An 18,754-nucleotide genomic window follows, 5' to 3' on the forward strand; every position below is an offset into this window, starting at 1 on the left:
AATATAGGGATGACGTAATTTCTTATTCGGAATATCCTTTTTTTTCATTTTGGAGTAAAGTCACGTTGTCCGCATGACTTCTTTGTCGGTCTTGCTTTTTCTAAATAATTTTCTAGGCTGAAAAAGTTCTGAATGTCTCTAGGGTTTAGGGAGCGACCTTAACAACTTCCCAACAAAAAGAAAGAGCTATCCTCAGCTCGAGACATGCCTTAGAGAGTAATCAGACTTAATCTTCGGTCAACTTATGCTTGAAGATGGCAGTAACTTTAGGGTATTTAGATTAAAGGACAATGAAGTTGTTATGGACATTGAATAATACACTTCTCTTCTATTTTTAGCGCTGACTCAAAAGTCTTAATCATAAATAAGTTTTAATGACTTGGGGTTACTTTAATTACTGAATGTGATCTTACTCAACTAGGTATTTTTCCTTTGGTCTGACCGGATTGTGCTTCTCTTGTGAGGTCTAAAGAACATTTCTTCACTTCACTCTCTATCTAGCCTCAATATGCTTTGTAAAAATCTTACCATTCTTACCTAGACTTTAAGTTTTTGTGTTTTGAGCGTTGACTCATTCCTCTATTGATATCATCCAACTAATACCATGTTCTTTACAGTTAAAGATTTCATACTGATCTTTTATTAATCTTGCAATATCTCCTCCCTTGTGTACCCAATTTATTTCTTCCATCCTTATTTCTCTTATGTTTATAGCTTACTGCCTCATCTTTCACTTGGTAATTAGATATTTCACGTATCATAACAATTAAACTTGTAAAACACCATAGACAATTTGAATCTCAAAAGAATTGACTCACTAGACATGCTTGAATTCCATAAATATGACGATTCATTACATCCGCATAAAAATTACATCAAAAGTGCAATCGATATCTTGAAGAATAATTATAACACGTAGGCTTGTTCTCCTATCTTTCTAAGGATTCCAAAAGGTCACAATATCTGAATGCAAGATTACGAAATTTCCCTAGCTTTAAGGAGTTGCGTTTGGGTTTGACTCTGCGAGAAACTTGTTCGCCTTTGCTAAAGCTTCTAGCGGAGCGGTGAAGATCAGCGACGCTCTTCTGCCTATCACTAGCTCTCTTCAGGTTGTCTATAATGACTAGAAGTTGATGATCCATATCTTCCACGGTAGACTTAGCGGTGAGAGCGGGAGGAAAACACACACAACTCCTCTATAATGACCCGACACACACTCTTGGGATGATACAAACACACATTATGGAGCACCACTCGGCTTACACAACCAGCCTGGCCGAGACAGGAAACACACAGACGGAGTGAGAAGAGAGAGATTTCCCACTTGCCCACTCAACACTCACACATACACACTCACACACACTCTCTCAATTCAGCTCAAAGGAGGAAAATTTCTATTGTTTAGACTCAATGAATCTCAGCCCAACACCAATGGGGCAAATAGTTTACACAGTATTGAGGAAATACACCAGATACAACCACAAAGTTAAGCAGAGGCTTCACTCACCGGAGAAGATTACACAGAAAAATAGCAGAAAATCTATGAGGAATTTGGCAAAATGGACAGTGCCATTGCGTCCGGAACGCCCAAAAACCCCACCCTACACTGTCGCAGTGCTCAAATCCGACCTCGGATGAGCAGTTTAGGGCCAAAAAATGCTCCAAAAACAGCAAAAACACACTTGCGGTTGTTCCTCCTCTCTTCTCCACGTTTTTTTCTGGTCTTCTCTCCTTTTTTTCAGTTCCCACACTTAGCTTTATTAGTTGGGCACCCTTGGCATTTTAGATGACCTCAAACGGACCCCGAACAGGCCAAAAACTGACCTCGCAGTGCATAGTTGTCACCTTTTTTCATCATCCGCACGCCTGGCACTCATTTATTTTCAATAATGCATCCTTCCACCACGTGAAGTGGCCCCAAAAAGTGGTCCTCATGATGACCTTTCTGCATAATTATCACAAGGAAACACCCATGTTGTGTCCGTACTCATCCACGTGCAAGTATTAACCCCGTTCGGCCTCCTGACGCCACTAGATGCCATCTGATGCACCTTCTTACCTCATGTAGTCGGCCCATGGATAGCTTCCTCGAGAAGTTTTACGTGCTACCAACTCCTCATTATTGTAGAAAAAACACACTGGTACTGATAATAGTGAAAATCGATGCACTATGTACATGGTGTCCTACCTGTACACATGTGGGCCCCACGTAACCACCTGGCTCTGGAAAATGGGCAATCCTTTATTCGATGCACCACGCATGGATATGTACATATGTGCAATTCCTTGCTCCAAAAAACTCCTGACATAATTTGCCCATCCCCTAGCCTTCTAGATCATTCATGATCAGCAGTAGCAAAGAGAGATATGAGACTCACCGCATCATAGGTCTCCTCATCCCTCACCAACACTGCTTGATCCATAGATAGCTCATCTTGCTCTACCATCATCAATCTAGCATGATACAATTTAAGACGCAATCCATTTACCCTTGACTTATGTAGAACACCATCCAGGTTAGCCAACTGATATGTGCCATTTGGAAAACACTCCACTACCTTGAAAGGGCCTTCTCACTTAATTTGAAAATTATTTTGGAAGGTGTTGTCTAGCTTACTGTTGTAGCGCAAAACCAAGTCATGTTTCTTGATACCCTTACTTTTGACCTTTTTATTTATCTTTGCCAAAGCCTTATCCTGCATCTGCCCATAATGCTCCAATGCGCTCATCCTATCCAACTGGACCTCTTATAACTGCAAGAGCCTCTCTTTGAATGCATCACTAGGCGGCCCAAGCAACTTCTCTAACATCTTGACCGCAGGCAACTCTACCTCCACAGGCAATAGTGCTTCCTTTCCATACAGAAAATGAAATGGAGTAAACCCTGTACCTGTCTTCACCGAAGTACGGCAAGCCCATAATGCCCTAGGCAATTCCAAATCCCAATTCTTTCCTTGGTGCTTTGTCACTTTAGAAAGAATTTGTACCAACTCACCATTGAATCTTTCATTTAAGCCATTACACTGCGGGTAATAAGGAGTGGTATGCTGGTGCCTAATCTTCATCTTTGTGCATAAGAAGTCTAGCAGTTTAGCTCTAAATCTTGGCCCCTTATCTGAAAGTAGCTCTAATGGCACCCCAAACTTGCAACATATTTCATCATACACAAATTTTTCCACATCCTTTGCAGTGATCTGTTTTACTGCTATAGCCTCTGCCCATCTAGAGAGATAGTCCACTGCCGTCAAGATATAGCTTTTTCCCCTGATTGTGATAGGTAACGGGCCTATTGCATCAATCCCCCACTTTTCAAACACATCAAACGCCATAATGGTTTTTCGTAGCTCTGGCTTCAACACTCTCTTCCCAAATGCTTGACACCTATTGCAAGACCTACACCAATGGTGAACATCCTTGTGCAAACTAGGCCATACATACCCCTCTTGCAAAATCTTATGCAAGGTGATCTTTAGAGCAAAATGGCCACCACATGCGCCTTCATGATTCTCTTCCAACACTCTGTAAAGCTCCTCCCGCCAAGGTACACGTCTCAACACGAGATCAGCCCCTTTCATGTATAAGACATCACCAATCAATTTGTACCTGTATGCTCTACGCAAAAAGCCATACTTCTTAGACTTCTAAATCTCCTTTGGAATGATTCCTGTTAGCAAAAACTTCTCTTCTTGAGCCAAACTTTCCCGGCCATATATAAAGAGGTAAAGTGGTCCTCAACACAAATAGCTCCCCAATCATGCCTTGAGCTGCTTCATGTGCCTCTCCATTTAGAGCACTTTCAATGTGTTTGATGATCCATGCTTCAAATTTTTTAACAGGCCTTTAATTCTGAAGCACATTTCCTTCAATGAGGTGTTATTGCTCTTCCACACACCCAGCACTTGCTTCACCACTAACAAGGCATCAGCTTTTATGCTCAACCTTCGAACCCCATGCTTCAAACAAATGTGTAATCCGGCTTCCAGAGTAGCGTATTCAGCCTCATTGTTACTATGAGCATCCAATTTGAACCCTCTCTTGCATACTAGCTTCCCCTCTGGATCATAAAGTGCTATACCCCCTGAAGCTGCATCATGGCTCTTTCTGTATGAACCATCAAAGAACAACACATGTGCATTGCTAATCTGTGGCACTTCTTCAACTACCTTTCTCACCACCTCTTCCTTAACAATAAGGGGATTCTCCTTGTAGGTCAACAAATCAGCTAGGGTAGCCCTTGTACTATCTTCCACTAGAAAAGAGAACTCAAACTCTTGCAGCTCAATTACCCATTTCTTCACCACATTTGACATGTTAGTACCATTAATTAACTGTGGCAAAAAGGCATAACTAGTCAAGAAAACAAAAGGCCGTGGTAGAAAGTAATGAAGAAATCGTCGACAAGCAAATATTACACTGGACATCACTAGCTCTACTTCCAAGAACTTTCTCTCCGCTACCAACTTCACTTGGCTTGCACAATACACTGGCCTCATAGAATGGCTGCCCTTCCTCTTTTGCAATAGCATGGCTCCAATGGAATCCTCCCCTACTGATGGATTTACATAAAACACTTGCTCCCAATCAGGAGCCTGCATGGCTGACAACCCCCCTAACACCTCTTTCACCTCTTGAAACACTTCTTCACACTTGTCATCCCATTGCAATGGATCATGCTTTGCCACTTGCTGTAATGGATAAAGAAGCTACGAAGACAATGGAATAAACCGTGCCATGTACTTCACTTTGTGTATAAAAGTTGCCAATTGCTTCGTACTCGTAGGTGATGGAAGAAGAATAATAGACTTAACCTTATCTGGATCAGCCTCAATGCCATTTTCTAACACCATATGGCCCAATAACTTCACCCTTGGCTGTGCTAGATGACATTTCTTTGGATTTAGTTTTCCTCCACATTCATCATATCGAGCCAATACCATCTGCAGCTTCTCATGGTGTTCAACCCTACTGCTATAAACACAGAAGTCATCCATAAAAGCTTTAACACAACTACCAATGAATGGTTCCAACACCCAATTTGCTCTCTCTTGATAGAAGGCAGGTCCATTTGACAACCCAAATGGCAATACTGTGTAGCAATAGAAGCCCCATGGCGTAATAAAAGTGGTCTTTGTGCGGTCTTTAAGAGCAATCTTCAATTGAAAATAGCCTGAAAAACCATCACACACACTGTACCTCTCATAACCTGCCACTGAATCCAAGATCTGATCGATGAATGGAAGAGGATATGGGTTCTTCTTAGTGGCTGCGTTTAAGGGTTTAAAATCTACACAAATTCTCCACTTCCCATCCTTCTTTGGACTGACTACAACTGGACTCACCCATTCTGTGGTCTCCACAGGGACTATGAACCCTGCCTTCAACAACTTGTCCACCTCTTCTCGCAAGGCTTCCATTTGCTCTTGACCCATCCTTCTTAGCCTTTGCCGCACTGGCTTAGCACCTTCTTTCAGCTCTATATGCATCTCTTCGCCCTTGAACCCTCTGATCTCTTCATATGAAGTAATGAACAAATCAGGAAAACTAGCCAGCATGTGCAAATATATATCCGTCTCCATAGCTAAGAGGTCTCCACTGATCATTTGTGTCATCAATTCCTGCTTCTTTGACAACTCAACCTTGGTTTGCATCAGCCCTTCAATCACTTCATAAGGCCCTTCACTTTCATCTTCAACCTCATTCGCAAATGCAACTAAACCAAACTCCTGGATTTCTTTGTCCATCAAAAGAAATGCAACATCAACATCCTCATCACTACTGGTAGTGCTATCAATGTCCTCATCTGTCACCGTGGAAGAGTCTTCATCACTAGACTCATCCTCATCTTCATAAATCTCCTCTGATCGTTTCCTTGTGTCCATATTATAAAGCTTCTTGGTACCTGTCTTTCCATAGAGCCTAATCGTACCATGTCGCCAATCTTGAACAGCTCCCACTGCATGTAACCATGGTCTGCCCAGTATAATAGGATATGCTCCCAACCCTACTTGCATCACATGAAAATTAACCACTGCCTTTGCATCATATGCCTCCACTTCTAAGATCTTTACAACACCCAAGCATTTTACTTTTTGATGGTTTGCCAATCTGATCCGAAAACCTGACACCCCAGCCACTGTGAGATCCATCTTCTCAACGCATGAGTGTGTTATGACGCATATTTGGACTCCGCCATCCACATAACCTTGTCCCAAAGTTTTCCTTTTATGACACACATCTACTATTGGACAAATGTCTGGTAGCTCATCCATTGCCAACACCTTTACTGAACCTCTCTCTGGCTCTTTCTCCATTGGGTTAACCATCCTCTTCCAATGTCGCTTTAGCTTAGGCACCATCTCTATAAGCTGCCCAAAAGTAACATCTGCCTTCCTGCTCGTCAGATCCTCCTTCAAGTCATAGCTTAATTGCCCATCCCCTAGTGGAAAATCTGAAACATGAAACTTTCGACGAGATCTCCTTTTCCTCTTGGCCTTGACATCCTCATCACCTTCATGACTCTTTCCCTTCTTCTTACTAGGACCTGGGGCACTTCTTCCTTCCTTGTCCTTTGTGGTCCTCCCGTCATTTGGTGCCCCCACTGAGGAGGGATTTCTAAGACCCTTCCGTTTACAATGCTGAAAGTGACGCCCACTATCAATCATGGACGAATGCCTGAAGGAATTTTCTAACTGGAGGACGGAAGAAGAGGAGACGGAGGCACTAGCCGCCTTCATTGAGGTGCTACTGTCAGGCTGCAGTTTCGTCAGCATTCAAGAGGTAAATTCTCCATCTCGTGTCGCTCGTTCTAACTATAAATTGAGAGCATCAGGTGGGAGGTCGGTGAAGTGCCATCACTGTTGTCAACCAAAGGACACTGTCAATGAGTGCCAGCAACGAAGGCAGCGAAAGGGCTGAAGTCATCTACATCGACATTCATCGCAAAGAAGTCATTCACATCAAGGACGGGAAGCAAATGGTGAGACCTCTTTTCCCTAAAGAAACTACATTCAAAGTTATAACTCCAAAGTGGCCTAAAGGGGTTGCTCGAGCAAAAGGCAAGGAGAAGATAAGCCAGTCTGGAAACACATCACCCCGAAGGGAGAAGCATCTGGCCAAGCAAGTGCTTCAAGCTCAGAAAGCCGGGTTGTACCCAGTTTGCCAAAGAGAAAGTCATCCGAAGCTAAGCGGCAAAAGGTCGCCTAGCGATTAGCACGACGCATGCGAGTGCTACCAATCCACTTCGACAATCCGGAAGAAGAAGTGGTAAGAAGATTCCCATGTCCTAGAGAAGAGTGGTTCGGCTACTGCTCTCACTGTTTTGGAAAGAGAGTGGAGGATCTTCCTCTTCTCCCTGTACAACTTATCCTGAAGAAGCTCTCTACCACGGGAGAAACCCAGTGGGCTGGGGATGAGTTGCAACTGAATGGAGTAGAATTCATGCAACACGTCGACTACGGAAATTACCTGCAATTGCTATTAGCCAAGAGGCTGGGAGTGGTCAGACGCGTCGCCATCACCCTGTATGTGCTGAGCAACGAAGGAAAGATAGAGCCCATGAAAGGCGACGACCTCTTGTGGATGTCCCGACTCATCAACACTGGCACGGTAAGAGTATAAGTAAGTATTTCATCCTCTGTGCATGATGGAAAACGGGCCAACGGCATTCTCGCTCAGATTCTTGCAGCATATGCATGTGAATATCTATGTAGATAGGAAAGTCTTCTACCAACAGAAGATCGTACACCTATTCGGTGCGGCGGTACTAGGAGAAATCCTCAATTCCCCGAACCCTATCATTCTCCTCATATTAGATTACCATCATTCCTTTAATGTTTCTATCTTTATCTTGTTTAAACCTATCCACCCACCCCTGAAAAAAAAAAGCAATGGGATCTTTTCACAAGCCAAACTCCCATACCCCTCTTCTCTCGTCCCCATCGCATGAAAACCTCCTCTTAGGGAGGGAGTGATAAAAGGCATTGGAAAAAGTAAGAAAAATAATAAAGTATGATTATGTAAATATATAAGAAAGGTAAAATAGGCCACCTCATGCCTGCGGGGCAGCCCATCCCCACCTTGCCTCTTTTTTTCTTCATTGTTGCCCCGTCGTGTGTCCCTTTTCCTCTCCTCCACTCAAAAGGTCAACCCCCTCTCTCTTCCCCTTGTCCTTTCTCCTTTCTCTCTCCCCTCAATCTACCCCACCCCTCACAAATAATACATTCTAACTCACCAATAATGCACCCTAACTCACATGCAACTTATCCTATCTTCCAAAACAGTATACCCCACCCCCCTTTTCTCTCTCCTATCATATCCCATGACCCAAAAACCCCCCTCTCTCTCTAAAGGGCGCCATGTCTCTTGTCTTGTAGCTAAATAACCTCCCCCACACTCACAGACACTTAGTTTCACTGAAAAAGGTGCCCACAGACCCATCCTCGCCCGGTGGTTACCTGATTTTTCTTGTGTTCACACACAGATTCACCTCTGAACACACTCCCCTCTCTCCCCTCTTGTAATTACTTTATTCTCCATGCCACCTCTCACTTTTTTTCATCAACCCATCTCTCTCTTAGTCTCTCTCTCATGAGACTGCTGTTCTGGCAAATATACACACAGCCAGACAAGTGGGGCCCACAGTCACATGGCCTATGTAGATAATGATTTCTTCATTTCTAAATTCTAGAATTTCTCCCCCCTCCTCCCCTATATAAAGAGGGGTCACCATCACACTAAAAACACACACAACATCACCAAAGAGTACACTATGCACTGTGTGCGCCTAGTGCACACACACACACCCACACCATCACCATCACCACAATCACCATGCTCGTCTTGAGCATGACCTCTACACCCTTGGACTATGGAAGATGAAGGGAAGCTAAATGAAGGATGATGGCCATAAACATCGTGCGAGTCTTCACCATCAGCTCCCACCTATCCGCCATGTGCTCTACCACTCTCTCCCTTCTCTTTCCCCTACCCTATGCTCCCCATTTCATCGCCTTATTCTCTAAATAAAGCTTGAGGTTTTGTGAGTATGTTTCTTGGAGCGTTTTGCCCATGTGAGGTGTGCGGAATCGCCACCTAGTCTTGTGTTTGGAGTGAGCTTGTGTATGTGTGAAGGGTGTGCGGATTCACGATCCTTCTATGGTGCCTAAGTACTAAGCCGCTATACACACTCTCTCTCTCTCTCTTTCAATTGATCTCATTCCCCTTCCTCTTCATCATTACTCCCAAGCATCCATCTCTCTTGGATGAAAACTTTGTTATGGTGGTGTGTTGTTTGCGTCCTAGCAGCTCAAGCTAGGTGGTGCCGCATGTTCGCTTTACCGTGACAGGCTCGAGGCGCGCCATTCGGTCCCCGGTGTTTTAGAGGCCGTCGGGGGTTCGGGGTTTGCTTTGCTCCCGTCATTTGGTGCCCCCACTGAGGAGGGCTTTCTAAGACCCTTCCGTTTACAATGCTGAAAGTGACGCCCACTATCAATCATGGACGAATGCCTGAAGGAATTTTCTAACTGGAGGACGGAAGAAGAGGAGACGGAGGCACTAGCCGCCTTCATTGAGGTGCTACTGTCAGGCTGCAGTTTCGTCAGCATTCAAGAGGTAAATTCTCCATCTCGTGTCGCTCGTTCTAACTATAAATTGAGAGCATCAGGTGGGAGGTCGGTGAAGTGCCATCACTGTTGTCAACCAAGGCACACTGTCAATGAGTGCCAGCAACGAAGGCAGCGAAAGGGCTGAGGTCATCTACATCGACATTCATCGCGAAGAAGTCATTCACATCAAGGACGGGAAGCAAACGGTGAGACCTCTTTTCCCTAAAGAAACTACAGTCAAAGTTATAACTCCAAAGTGGCCTAAAGGGGCTGCTCGAGCCAAAGGCAAGGAGAAGATAAGCCAGTCTGGAAACACATCACCCCGAAGGGAGAAGCATCTGGCCAAGCAAGTGCTTCAAGCTCAGAAATCCAGGTTGTACCCAGTTTGCCAAAGAGGAAGTCATCCGAAGCTAAGCGGCGAAAGGTCACCTACCAATTTGCACGACGCATGCGAGTGCTACCAATCCACTTCGACAATCCGGAAGAAGAAGTGGTAAGAAGATTCCCATGTCCTAGAGAAGAGTGGTTCGGCTACTGCTCTCGCTGTTTTGGAAAGAGAGTGAAGGATCTTCCTCCTCTCCCTGTACAACTTATCCTGAAGAAGCTCTCTACCACGGGAGAAACCCAGTGGGCTGGGGATGAGTTGCAACTGAATGGAGTAGAATTCATGCAACACGCCGACTACGGAAATTACCTGCAATTGCTGTTAGCCAAGAGGCTGGGAGTGGTCAGACGCGTCGCCATCACCCCGTATGTGCTGAGCAACGAAGGAAAGATAGAGCCCATGAAAGGCGACGACCTCTTGTGGATGTCCCGACTCATCAACACTGGCACGGTAAGAGTATAAGTAAGTATTTCATCCTCTGTGCATGATGGAAAACGGGCCAATGGCATTCCCGTTTAGATTCTTGCAGCATATGCATGTGAATATCTATGTAGATAGGAAAGTCTTCTACCAACAGAAGATCGTACACCTATTCGGTGCGGCGGTACTAGGAGAAATCCTCAATTCCCCGAACCCTATCATTCTCCCCATATTAGATTACCATCATTCCTTTAATGTTTCTATCTTTATCTTGTTTAAACCTATCCACCCACCCCTGTAAAAAAAAGCAATGGGATCTTTTCACAAGCCAAACTCCCATACCCCTCTTCTCTCGTCCCCACCCCATGAAAACCTCCTCTTAGGGAAGGAGTGATAAAAGGCATTGGAAAAAGTAAGAAAAAAAATAAAGTATGATTATGTAAATATATAAGAAAGGTAAAATAGGCCACCTCATGCCTGCGGGGAAGCCCATCCCCACCTTGCCTCTTTTTTTCTTCATTGTTGCCCCGCCGTGTGTCCCTTTTCCTCTCCTCCACTCAAAAGGTCAACCCCCTCTCTCTTCCCCTTGTCCTTTCTCCTTTCTCTCTCCCCTCAATCTACCCCACCCCTCACAAATAATACATTCTAACTCACCAATAATGCACCCTAACTCACATGCAACTTATCCTATCTTCCAAAACAGTATACCCCACCCCCCTTTTCTCTCTCCTATCATATCCCATGACCCAAAAACCCCCCCCTCTCTCTAAAGGGCGCCATGTCTCTTGTCTTGTAGCTAAATAACCTCCCCCACACTCACACACACTCAGTTTCACTGAAAAAGGTGCCCACAGACCCATCCCCGCCCGGTGGTTACCTGATTTTTCTTGTGTTCACACACAGATTCACCTCTGGACACACTCCCCTCTCTCCCCTCTTGTAATTACTTTATTCTCCATGCCACCTCTCACTTTTTTTCATCAACCCATCTCTCTCTTAGTCTCTCTCTCATGAGACTGCTGTTCTGGCAAATATACACACAGCCAGACAAGTGGGGCCCACAGTCACATGGCCTATGTAGATAATGATTTCTTCATTTCTAAATTCTAGAATTTCTCCCCCCTCCTCCCCTATATAAAGAGGGGTCACCATCACACTAAAAACACACACAACATCACCAAAGAGTACACTATGCACTGTGTGCGCCTAGTGCACACACACACACCCACACCATCACCATCACCGCAGTCACCATGCTCGTCTTGAGCATGACCTCTACACCCTTGGACTATGGAAGATGAAGGGAAGCTAAATGAAGGATGATGGCCATAAACATCGTGCGAGTCTTCACCATCAGCTCCCACCTATCCGCCAGGTGCTCTACCACTCTCTCCCTTCTCTTTCCCCTACCCTATGCTCCCCATTTCATCGCCTTATTCTCTAAATAAAGCTTGAGGTTTTGTGAGTATGTTTCTTGGAATGTTTTGCCCATGTGAGGTGTGCGGAATCGCCACCTAGTCTTGTGTTTGGAGTGAGCTTGTGTATGTGTGAAGGGTGTGCGGATTCACGATCCTTCTATGGTGCCTAAGTACTAAGCCGCTATACACACTCTCTCTCTCTCTCTCTCTTTCAATTGATCTCATTCCCCTTCCTCTTCATCATTACTCCCAAGCATCCATCTCTCTTGGATGAAAACTTTGTTATGGTGGTGTGTTGTTTGCATCCTAGCAGCTCAAGCTAGGTGGTGCCGCATGTTCGCTTTACCGTGACAGGCTCGAGGCGCGCCATTCGGTCCCCGGTGTTTTAGAGGCCGTCGGGGGTTCGGGGTTTGCTTTGCTCCCGTCATTTGGTGCCCCCACTGAGGAGGGCTTTCTAAGACCCTTCCGTTTACAATGCTGAAAGTGACGCCCACTATCAATCATGGACGAATGCGTGAAGGAATTTTCTAACTGGAGGACGGAAGAAGAGGAGACGGAGGCACTAGCCGCCTTCATTGAGGTGCTACTGTCAGGCTGCAATTTCGTCAGCAATTAAGAGGTAAATTCTCCATCTCGTGTCGCTCATTCTAACTATAAATTGAGAGCATCAGGTGGGAGGTCGGTGAAGTGCCATCACTGTTGTCAACCAAGGCACACTGTCAATGAGTGCCAGCAACGAAGGCAGCGAAAGGGCTGAGGTCATCTACATCGACATTCATCGCGAAGAAGTCATTCACATCAAGGACGGGAAGCAAACGGTGAGACCTCTTTTCCCTAAAGAAACTACAGTCAAAGTTATAACTCCAAAGTGGCCTAAAGGGGCTGCTCGAGCCAAAGGCAAGGAGAAGATAAGCCAGTCTGGAAACACATCACCCCGAAGCGAGAAGCATCTGGCCAAGCAAGTGCTTCAAGCTCAGAAATCCAGGTTGTACCCTGTTTGCCAAAGAGGAAGTCATCCGAAGCTAAGCGGCGAAAGGTCACCTACCAATTTGCACGACGCATGCGAGTGCTACCAATCCACTTCGACAATAATGCACCCTAACTCACATGCAACTTATCCTATCTTCCAAAAAAGTATACCCCACCCCCCTTTTCTCTCTCCTATCATATCCCATGACCCAAAAACCCCCCTCTCTCTCTAAAGGGCGCCATGTCTCTTGTCTTGTAGCTAAATAACCTCCCCCACACTCACACACACTCAGTTTCACTGAAAAAGGTGCCCACAGACCCATCCCCGCCCGGTGGTTACCTGATTTTTCTTGTGTTCACACACAGATTCACCTCTGAACACACTCCCCTCTCTCCCCTCTTGTAATTACTTTATTCTCCATGCCACCTCTCACTTTTTTTCATCAACCCATCTCTCTCTTAGTCTCTCTCTCATGAGACTGCTGTTCTGGCAAATATACACACAGCCAGACAAGTGGGGCCCACAGTCACATGGCCTATGTAGATAATGATTTCTTCATTTCTAAATTCTAGAATTTCTCCCCCCTCCTCCCCTATATAAAGAGGGGTCACCATCACACTAAAAACACACACAACATCACCAAAGAGTACACTATGCACTGTGTGCGCCTAGTGCACACACACACACCCACACCATCACCATCACCGCAATCACCATGCTCGTCTTGAGCATGACCTCTACACCCTTGGACTATGGAAGATGAAGGGAAGCTAAATGAAGGATGATGGCCATAAACATCATGCGAGTCTTCGCCATCAACTCCCACCTATCCGCCATGTGCTCTACCACTCTCTCCCTTCTCTTTCCCCTACCCTATGCTCCCCATTTCATCGCCTTATTCTCTAAATAAAGCTTGAGGTTTTGTAAGTATGTTTCTTGGAACGTTTTGCCCATGTGAGGTGTGCGGAATCGCCACCTAGTCTTGTGTTTGGAGTGAGCTTGTGTATGTGTGAAGGGTGTGCGGATTCACGATCCTTCTATGGTGCCTAAGTACTAAGCCGCTATACACTCTCTCTCTCTCTCTCTTTCAATTGATCTCATTCCCCTTCCTCTTCATCATTACTCCCAAGCATCCATCTCTCTTGGATGAAAACTTTGTTATGGTGGTGTGTTGGTTGCGTCCTAGCAGCTCAAGCTAGGTGGTGCCGCATGTTCGCTTTACCGTGACAGGCTCGAGGCGCGCCATTCGGTCCCCGGTGTTTTAGAGGCCGTCGGGGGTTCGGGGTTTGCTTTGCTCCCGTCATTTGGTGCCCCCACTGAGGAGGGCTTTCTAAGACCCTTCCGTTTACAATGCTGAAAGTGACGCCCACTATCAATCATGGACGAATGCCTGAAGGAATTTTCTAACTGGAGGACGGAAGAAGAGGAGACGGAGGCACTAGCCGCCTTCATTGATGTGCTACTGTCAGGCTGCAGTTTCGTCAGCATTCAAGAGGTAAATTCTCCATCTCGTGTCGCTCGTTCTAACTATAAATTGAGAGCATCAGGTGGGAGGTCGGTGAAGTGCCATCACTGTTGTCAACCAAGGCACACTGTCAATGAGTGCCAGCAACGAAGGCAGCAAAAGGGCTGAGGTCATCTACATCGACATTCATCGCGAAGAAGTCATTCACATCAAGGACGGGAAGCAAACGGTGAGACCTCTTTTCCCTAAAGAAACTACAGTCAAAGTTATAACTCCAAAGTGGCCTAAAGGGGCTGCTCGAGCCAAAGGCAAGGAGAAGATAAGCCAGTCTGGAAACACATCACCCCAAAGGGAGAAGCATCTGGCCAAGCAAGTGCTTCAAGCTCAGAAATCCAGGTTGTACCCTGTTTGCCAAAGAGGAAGTCATCCGAAGCTAAGCGGCGAAAGGTCGCCTACCAATTTGCACGACGCATGCGAGTGCTACCAATCCACTTCGACAATCCGGAAGAAGAAGTGGTAAGAAGATTCCCATGTCCTAGAGAAGAGTGGTTCGGCTACTGCTCTCGCTGTTTTGGAAAGAGAGTGGAGGATCTTCCTCCTCTCCCTGTACAACTTATCCTGAAGAAGCTCTCTACCACGGAAGAAACCCAGTGGGCTGGGGATGAGTTGCAAGTGAATGGAGTAGAATTCATGCAACACGCCGACTACGGAAATTACCTGCAATTGCTGTTAGCCAAGAGGCTGGGAGTGGTCAGACGCGTCGCCATCACCCCGTATGTGCTGAGCAACGAAGGAAAGATAGAGCCCATGAAAGGCGACGACCTCTTGTGGATGTCCCGACTCATCAACACTGGCACGGTAAGAGTATAAGTAAGTATTTCATCCTCTGTGCATGATGGAAAACGGGCCAATGGCATTCCCGTTTAGATTCTTGCAGCATATGCATGTGAATATCTATGTAGATAGGAAAGTCTTCTACCAATAGAAGATCGTACACCTATTCGGTGCGGCGGTACTAGGAGAAATCCTCAATTCCCCGAACCCTATCATTCTCCCCATATTAGATTACCATCATTCCTTTAATGTTTCTATCTTTATCTTGTTTAAACCTATCCACCCACCCCTGTAAAAAAAAGCAATGGGATCTTTTCACAAGCCAAACTCCCATACCCCTCTTCTCTCGTCCCCACCCCATGAAAACCTCCTCTTAGGGAAGGAGTGATAAAAGGCATTGGAAAAAGTAAGAAAAAAAATAAAGTATGATTATGTAAATATATAAGAAAGGTAAAATAGGCCACCTCATGCCTGCGGGGAAGCCCATCCCCACCTTGCCTCTTTTTTTCTTCATTGTTGCCCCGCCGTGTGTCCTTTTTCCTCTCCTCCACTCAAAAGGTCAACCCCCTCTCTCTTCCCCTTGTCCTTTCTCCTTTCTCTCTCCCCTCAATCTACCCCACCCCTCAGAAATAATACATTCTAACTCACCAATAATGCACCCTAACTCACATGCAACTTATCCTATCTTCCAAAACAGTATACCCCACCCCCCTTTTCTCTCTCCTATCATATCCCATGACCCAAAAACCCCCCTCTCTCTCTAAAGGGCGCCATGTCTCTTGTCTTGTAGCTCAATAACCTCCCCCACACTCACACACACTCAGTTTCACTGAAAAAGGTGCCCACAGACCCATCCCCGCCCGGTGGTTATCTAATTTTTCTTGTGTTCACACACAGATTCACCTCTGAACACACTCCCCTCTCTCCCCTCTTGTAATTACTTTATTCTCCATGCCACCTCTCACTTTTTTTCATCAACCCATCTCTCTCTCTTAGTCTCTCTCTCATGAGACTGCTGTTCTGGCACATATACACACAGCCAGACAAGTGGGGCCCACAGTCACATGGCCTATGTAGATAATGATTTCTTCATTTCTAAATTCTAGAATTTCTCCCCCCTCCTCCCCTATATAAAGAGGGGTCACCATCACACTAAAAACACACACAACATCACCAAAGAGTACACTATGCACTGTGTGCGCCTAGTGCACACACACACACCCACACCATCACCATCACCATCACCGCAATCACCATGCTCGTCTTGAGCATGACCTCTACACCCTTGGACTATGGAAGATGAAGGACATCTAAATGAAGGATGATGGCCATAAACATCGTGCGAGTCTTCGCCATCAGCTCCCACCTATCCGCCATGTGCTCTACCACTCTCTCCCTTCTCTTTCCCCTACCCTATGCTCTCCATTTCATCGCCTTATTCTCTAAATAAAGCTTGAGGTTTTGTGAGTATGTTTCTTGCAATTTTTTTTTCCATGTGAGGTGTGCGGAATCGCCACCTAGTCTTGTGTTTGGAGTGAGCTTGTGTATTTGTGAAGGATGTGCGGATTCGCCATCCTTCTATGGTGCCTAAGTACTAAGCCGCTATACTCTCTCTCTCTCTCTCTCTCTCTCTCTCTCTCTCTCTCTCTCTCTCTCACACACACACACACACACACACACACACACTTGATCTCATTCCCCTTCCTCTTCATCATTACTCCCAAGCATCCATCTCTCTTGGATGAAAACTTTGTTATGGTGGTGTGTTGTTTGCGTCCTAGCCGCTCAAGCTAGGTGGTGCCCCATGTTCGCTTTACCGTGACAGGCTCGACGCGCACCATTCGGTCCCCGGTGTTTTAGAGGCCGTTGGGGTTTCGGGGTTAGCTTTGCTCCCGTCAATGTGTTTTACTTTGATATTTTGTTGGTTTCTTCTTAATTTATTTTTCATCTCTAATCCAACATATATCTCTAATTTCATCTCTAAACAAATCTATCTCTCTCACTCTTAGAAAGTCATTCTCCCTACAAATTTTAGGTTCTCCTTGCTACAGGTACATCTCTCCCCGCAGTATCCTTATTGCCTATGGGCAAGAATAGGGATTGAGAGAGAAATTCTCTTTCCTTCCCTTCTCCTATATCTACATTTTTCATATACTAAAGTTATCATAGATGAATAATCCACATGGTGTGAATTTCTATCATTTCCACTCTATGCAATCTATTACAATTAACGAATGGATTAGCCGTAAAACACACTATCAACAGCTATAGTGTTTCTCTTTGGCTTAGAAAGGCTCAATGAAATACTTCTTTCACTGGATCCCATCATACTATCCTTTATAGACTATAACTTTTCTCTTGAAGTAATTGTAGTTATCTTCCTATGAACCAAGAGGATTTGTACACACAATTAATCCCAATCACTAGACAAAACATATATATTATGGTAAGCACAAAATTACAATTTCAAAGAACAATTTGTATCTTGTTTGGTCGGCAAAAGATTGAACGCCATTAACTCATCTATTAATACTTTCATATTACCCATGATATGATAAGACCATAGCCTTGATGTTTTCATCTTTGTGTTCTTTTGATATTCTCTTTTGTGTTCTTTCTTTGTGTATGTGAGTGTAAGAGAGAAAGAGTGGGGATTCTTTGATTGAACTTCCTTTCAAACCCTAGACTTCATGGCATCTATGGTATAACTCCTTCATATAGTTTTCGAAGTTCTCTCACAAACTCTCACAACCAAAACCCAGTGCTTTCCTGGCAAGACCACAAACTTCTTGACATATTTTTGGTGAACCCAATGCAAATATGTCAGGGTGAGAGTTTGTGGATAACCATGGGTGATCATGTGGAGCAATAGGGTATGCATTTTGACCCAGCAACAATGAAAATGTTTCAAGCATTTGAAATGTTCATGCAAAAACAACATGCCGCTGAAAGCAAGGAGATTTCAACAACCAAAGCCATACAAGCGGTTGTCAACAGAATGGATCAATTCAATTGCAAAGATGTAACCAAGTACTTGTGCGAGTATGTGAAGGAGATGGAGTTGCATCGCGTGTCAGAAGTGACATGATTCAAATCTGTGAGCTAGTTGCTCTAGAAATTAGGAAACATGTTAGGGAAATTAAAGATGGGCATGGAAGAAACATGGAGGACTCTGAGAGAGTAATCAAAAGTACATTCTTAGAATGGATATTGAAGCCAAAGCAAGGACTATTAATAACATAGCCACTTAGGGAATTTGAGCGGCGCTATGCACAACTCACAAGGACAGAAAAGGCCACACTAGATGCAGGTAAAGAGTTTCAAGAAAATTTGGAGCTTCTTCTTGTTGATAAAGATGTTGAGAAAGGACTAAAGACCAACTGGAATGAGGTTGAAGGTGCTATCTCACTGCTTGCCAAACGACCAAGAAGAAGGGACAAGATGGTAGTAAACACTACAAGTCCTTCCACCTCAACTTTTGACAAAATGGTAAAGCCTACTTTTATAGCTACTAAGTATGATGAGTCTATGCTAGATGAGATTGCGAAGGAAATGCATGAATTGAAGGTGAAGCTTGCAAATCTTGAAGAAAAAGGCCAACCATTAGGGCCACTTCCTAGGCAAAGACAACAGCCCAAGGAAGGGTTTGTGATAGTTTTA

This window comes from Adiantum capillus-veneris, chromosome 6 (assembly GCF_014529385.1).
Source record: "Adiantum capillus-veneris isolate H3 chromosome 6, ASM1452938v2, whole genome shotgun sequence".
NCBI classification, from domain to species: Eukaryota; Viridiplantae; Streptophyta; class Polypodiopsida; order Polypodiales; family Pteridaceae; genus Adiantum; species Adiantum capillus-veneris.